Here is a 6,194-nt window from a genome sequence, read left to right as displayed (position 1 = left end):
GGCTATGAATGGTGCAATTAGATCCTAGGCTTTGTTTTAACTGAGGAAATAACATTAATCTGTCTCTTTCTTGCATGCATTAATTGATTAAAAGTTTCAGGGTATTGGGAATTAATTAATTGGCTGAACTGTACTTCTGCCACCCAATAGTCCCCCAACCATTATATATATATTTTTTTTTTTTTGCAAACAACCTTTCCAGTGTTCAAGAAAATAGCTTTCCAGTGTAATGCATCACTGCCTCTAGATGACCATAAACTCTGAAAGCACACCCAAAGCCCAGATGATTTTTAATATTTAACAGATGCATTTTCATGTCTTCATTCCATGAGGTTTTGCCTTGTCTGTGTCCCCTCAGGTGACAGCAGCACTCAGCTTAGCTTCTCACACCTTCACATGAAGCAGAGTGTAACATAACTGACAAGCAAGATGTAGAGAAGCAAATGCATTGAGTGATACCAAGTAGAGCTGGAAAATCAGTTTGATGAAAAACAAAAGGAAAATACCTCTCTATAATAAAATTTGCTAGTGGATAAGCAGTTGTCACCTGAGGTGCCCTGGGCAAAAATGAAGTTTCATTTCCCAGCCGGAAAATTTCACTATGATGTTAGTGAAGGGTTTAGATAGAAATAAGTGAGTGGGAGGAAGAACATATTTCAAATGCTCCCTAATATATAGATAGTGGACTGATAGCAGTGACTCTTGCTCAGTTGTTTTTTTTTTTTCTTGAATTTCATGAAGTCTGAAAAGATTCCTCCTAGGAGCTGAAGCTGCCTTTGCTTGTTGAATGGTGCAGCTGTGCAGAAAGTGGTGTTTTGGCCCTGGAAACGGAACAAGTAGGATAGTGTAATCAGTGCAAGTCTGTAACTTAAGTATGACCCTTGAGGGCAAGCTGGAATCCCTCCTTATCACTGAAAGCAAGCAAGGAGAGAAGGATTGAACTACTCAGCTTGTGTTTGCCTTGACAGGTGAACCTCTCAATGAGTTGTGGAGTAACTTCCACCATCCTTGCTATTAAACCAAAGTCACTCATTTCCATAGTTACAGCACTATCTCCATGGTAACAGCAAGAGTAATAGTAGAAGGGAGAAAATTTGGGATGAGTAAAGGCCTCGTGATAGTAAAGAGCTGGATGCTGCTGAAGCTCACTGTGGGGCTGCATCTTGTGCTGTGGCTGCTGTGCAGCTCTCCAAGGATGCTGAGACAGAGGTAGTAAGAAAATAGTTTCTGAGTTACAGCCCAGGCGGGTGGTGAATTGCTCAATGGCTCACAACAGAGAAGCTGCAAGACTTGTGTGAGTGTACTGGGGCTGTTCTGCTGGGGGAATTTGGGGAGGAAGGGGAATATTCAGCATATGCTGGTCACAAGCTTTCATGTGAGAGTTCCATGCTGGTAAGGGGAGATGAGGCCATTTGCTGTCACTCTAATGTGTAGAACTCTAAACTGGAAACAAGACAAAAATGCAAATTAAAGAGTAGATAGTGTCAGTCTCAAATACAGCCTTAGGTAGGCCTAACACTCCATCAGCAATATTATCTTATTGTCTTGAGGAGGTCCCTAACAGAGAAATCAGGTACATGCTAAGCATGACCAACCAGAATCCTGAACTTCAGTGTCTTTAGTTCTCTCTAGATGTGCATGGGGCTTACAGAAAGATGAGAGAATGCTAAGAGGAAAGAAATGCCACTGAAGATATTTAAGAAAAAGCAGCAGTGGAATGGATTTTTCTACCACCATTTGAACCTGGTGTTTATTTTAATTTGTATCTCATAACAACGATGGCTTAATTGTAACTGTCAGCCTCTCAGTAAATGGTCACTGTACTGTGTTCACTATAATCAAATCTAGTTTAAATCCTGGCAACCAGGGGCAAACATCTCTGTAAAATATCCAGAGCTGAGTTCTCTCTCAGCCAGCTTTTTTCCTTTCTGCAACCTGCACTTGAGCACAGCTCTGGCTATGCTCACATCCCTTTTGTGTTCTCTTCCCACAGATACTCTGGATTTGTTTCTTTTTGCTGGCATATACAGGGCTCTCAAGTGGGCGTAAGGAAATGTTAATATGAAGTGAAGTGTTCTTCTTTCATGCCTGTCCCTCAGTTCCCAGCCTTCATCAAAACTGGATAAAAAATTACTAAAATTGTTCATCTGCAATCTTTTGTTACTTTTTTTTTTTCCATTCCCATTCCTCTACCTTGAGGAACTTGAGGGTTCTGGCTCCAGCATACAATTGCAGAGACTACAAGCTGAATTTTGATGTCTGGATGGGTTTAAGCAGTAATAACTTTTTTTTTTTTTTTTTTTTTTTTTTTTTTTTTTTTTTTTTTGGTGAAAACTTTTGCTTTTCAGGTACACAAGCAGTCAAGCAGTCGTGGTTTCTGATCTCCAAAAAACCCTTTTAAACAAAGAATCTGTCACTTGCTGCTATGTATAAAGGAAGACACAGTGGTACCATTAATAGTTAGCATCCTACTCCCACTAGAGATGGAAAAGATTGAGAGCAGGTCTGGTACCCTGTTAATCCAGGCTGGATTATCTCTTGGGAGCCCCTGTCACTCAGTGCTCTGCCTCCCCACATTCTGTCACCCAGATGTCACCCTGTGGCCAGGTGTTCTCTCTTCCCAGACCTGCATGGTACTGACTCACCCAGAGTTCCTTTCTTGGTGAGCCCTGATCTCCATCCTGTCCTTGGCTGTTTGCATCTGCAGCTGCTCTGCAGCTCTAAATTTTATTTCACAGGTGCATTTTAAATTGCTGTGTGTACATGAAAAGCAGACAATAGGGTTCTCTGCCTGCCAGGGACACAAATCGGGTCAAGGAAGTGAGAATAATAAAATATTGTTTTATATACTGTGATAGACACAGTAGATGTTTAACTTTCTTTCAATAAAAATGACCTCATATCATTTTATTAACTTCAGAGATGCATTAGTCTCTTCTTCAGAGGGTGGATGAAAATATATCTATTGTACCAAAAATTAAAGAGGAAATTGAAGGAGGATGTTATCGTGGCTGGCATATTTTCCCATTACATAGCCTGTAGGACTAAGGCACTGAGTGATGCGGGAGCATAACTTTAATTAGAGGCAGATCCTGTCAAGTCTTACTCATATGTGCAAAACCAAACAAAATTAATTTAGACCTTGAATTAGCCATCTTTTCCAAGAAACATGAAAATCAAGCTGCTGGATTCAGCATATATTAACTACTAAGAAATTATTTAAAGTTTCTCAGAACTTTTTCAGTGCCTGCCACAGGCAGGAACATTACAAAAAACAACAAAAAAGTGCCCAAATACTTTCTGAGTTATTTGTTAGCACCAATGTTAAACTAAACCAAAACCTGGTCAGTGGTTTGGGCATTTTCTGCAGTGTAGCCCTGTGCAAGTATAACCATAGGATTTCCATGTAGAATCAATGAAGAACTTAGAAGATGCAGTAATAATTAATTTTAAAGCTACTCGCCTTTTAATTATATACAGCATTGTAAAAGCTTAGGTTGCAGCAGAGATCACGTCTGCTGCTTTTATTCAACTTTTTTTTCTGCTCTTTTAAGTGTTTTGCCTCTTACAGTGCTTAATGCAGTATTTGCAAGCAGAGGAACACCTGGACCATGAGTTGGGTTTTTTTGAGTTATGCCTTTGAGGTAAAATGTCTGCTGTTTGAGAGTAATCACCTGCTTTCCCGTAGTCCTTCAGCTTTTTAAGTAGAAACATTTGGGTTGGTTTGGATTAATTTATAGAAGAATCCAAATGAAATTTATCAAAGCTTAAATTGCAGGTTGCAGCACCTAAAAGCCGCTTTGCTATGCAGAACAGGTGAATGTCAGGCTAATCTGCAGGGTTTCAGACCTTCAGAAATTCAACCCCTTGAAACATCTTTAGACAGAGATCTCATGAGATATTTGCACGATGCCATACAAGCTGAACATATTTGGTCTGCAGTGAGCCCAAATGACATGGTCCCATCCCTTGAGTCTTGTTCCACCAAAGCTGTACATCTCCTTCATGCCATCCTTTGCCTGCTCTCCATTTTCTGTTGCCCTTGTCCCCAAAGGTGGCAGTGTGCCAGTTACTGAGGGGACAGTTTAGCAAATGCCTGGGACATCTTTCAAAGGAAAGAACCAAGAATTTAGATGTAAATTTACACGGATGTCCCTGGGCTCTCACTTGTACTCGGCTCCAGAATTTCTGCAGTTGTGTTATCTTCCACCAGCTATAAGCAGGCTGAAAACTCACCTCAAAGTCTGCCAACATGTCAATTATTTTACTCTAGGAACTTAATCCAGATTTTCCTGTGTAGGATATTAATTTGCCATACAACTTTAGGAAGTTGGACTTTAACTCTGGATTACTTTGACAAGTTTTAGAATTTGAAATGAATTAATGGGAAACCTTCCCCACATTTTAATTATTGGAGTGTCTGCAGAGCCATCTGCCAAAAGCTTGGAGCTACACACCAGCCCATAGCATCTTTTCCCTCAATCCCTTCCATCCTCACTCGGAGCAGAAAACTGCTCTTCACAGATGTTTGGTTTGCAGATTAGTAGTTTATAACATCTTGCCTGACAGTAAAGCCATTTGTCATTATGATTATGTTAATAGTTGTTATTATTACTTAAATGTGCTGTAGTAATTTTGTGTTAATACATAGCATTAAGCAGTTTCCATAGCTACAGCAGAGAGAACAATTCAAGACCTTAAAAGTCTCCTGAGAGTTCAGGAAAAAAACTACTCTTGAAAAGGTGATAGGATAGATAGGAAGAGATTGTGATATACAGCATTAGATGTGCAGAGATTGTCAAGTATATTTCACAGCTTTCAGAAAGTATGTTACCTGTTTGAAGTTCCATCTTCAAAAGCCTGAGCAATACTTACCTTGTTTTTCCTTATTCATTAAAGTGTTCTATTCCCTGTCAAAAGTGATTTATGGACCCGGTTGTATCACTAAATCTAATTACTAATACTTCCTAGTAAGAGGGATGGGAAGGCTTATCAGTAAAATACTGTACAGTAGCCATGCACCAAAGCATTAGAGTCTGCCTGGAGTTTGCAGCTCCCTGTGCCTGCAGTTTGTGTGGACCTGAGCTGTCCCTGCTCTCTGGACATTGGTGACAGCTCTGAAGTCCCAGAGCCAAGGATGCTCCACACCAACCTGTGCTGCATCCCTCCCAACTGGCTCAGGATTCTCTGTCCTAAATGCAGTCACAGCTCAGCTGAGCACAGACATTCCTTCCACTTGGTAAAGTTCCATACATATCTGAACTTACTCACTGGAGAAAAATGTCTTGATAAAGGAAGTGTGTTTAAGAAAGATAATACAAAATATAAGAGAGTATAATCAAAGAATGGAAAGAAAAGTAGTAGGCTTTGATCCTTCAGAGTACAAAGTAGGCACTTAAACTTCTCAGGTCTTTCTGCTCCTTCCTCAGTACACTGGGTTACTTTACCTCTTTTTTCAAACATTCCTAACACCTGCTGGCAGACTGTAGGTAGTGAGATGGATTGTAATTAACTACCAAGTCTGTGCTTGTAAAAGTGTAATTTTTTCCTTCATTATTATGATTTCTAAGTCCAACAGACTGTAGTTTACAGCACACTGGTCAAGTAGTGAAGCTCATCTGAAAACCACTATAAATGGATACAATTACTGTGTAATTAGACTATGACAGCTATTCTTCCCTATCTCATCTATGCTGCGAATACTGTACTGGAAAAATTAGTTCCAAGATGGAAAGGACAATTCAGACATATTGTAATGTGGCATGAAAAAACAGCCTACAATTAGGTTGTGCTGTCACTGAGCAATCTCTACTGAAAGTAGAGATTGATTGCTATTCTGAATTTGGTGCTACCTGGAGCAAAGTGTCCATTTACTTACTTATTGTTTAATAGCTTCTGACCCTAGTTCTGTTCTCTGTTCTTTCACTGCAGATACATCCTTGCTCTGGGGACAGCCAGTAACCTGCTCTCAGGCATGTGACTTATTCCACCAGTAGAGATGAGTGTTGGTCTACAAATTCTCTGCTTTCTTAGATGAATTTGCATCTCAAACTATTGACTGTTGAAGTGGAAAGAATTGCAATCTGTTTCCCTAGAGGGCTTGTCTGCACCAACATAACTTGCCCTGCATATAAACTAAATCACTAGGATAAAATTTTTCAAAAAGCAATTTCAAACACACAAAAAATGTTAAG

Source organism: Heliangelus exortis, chromosome 19 (assembly GCF_036169615.1).
Source record: "Heliangelus exortis chromosome 19, bHelExo1.hap1, whole genome shotgun sequence".
In the NCBI taxonomy this organism is placed as follows: domain Eukaryota; kingdom Metazoa; phylum Chordata; class Aves; order Apodiformes; family Trochilidae; genus Heliangelus; species Heliangelus exortis.
This window is presented reverse-complemented; position numbering follows the sequence as displayed.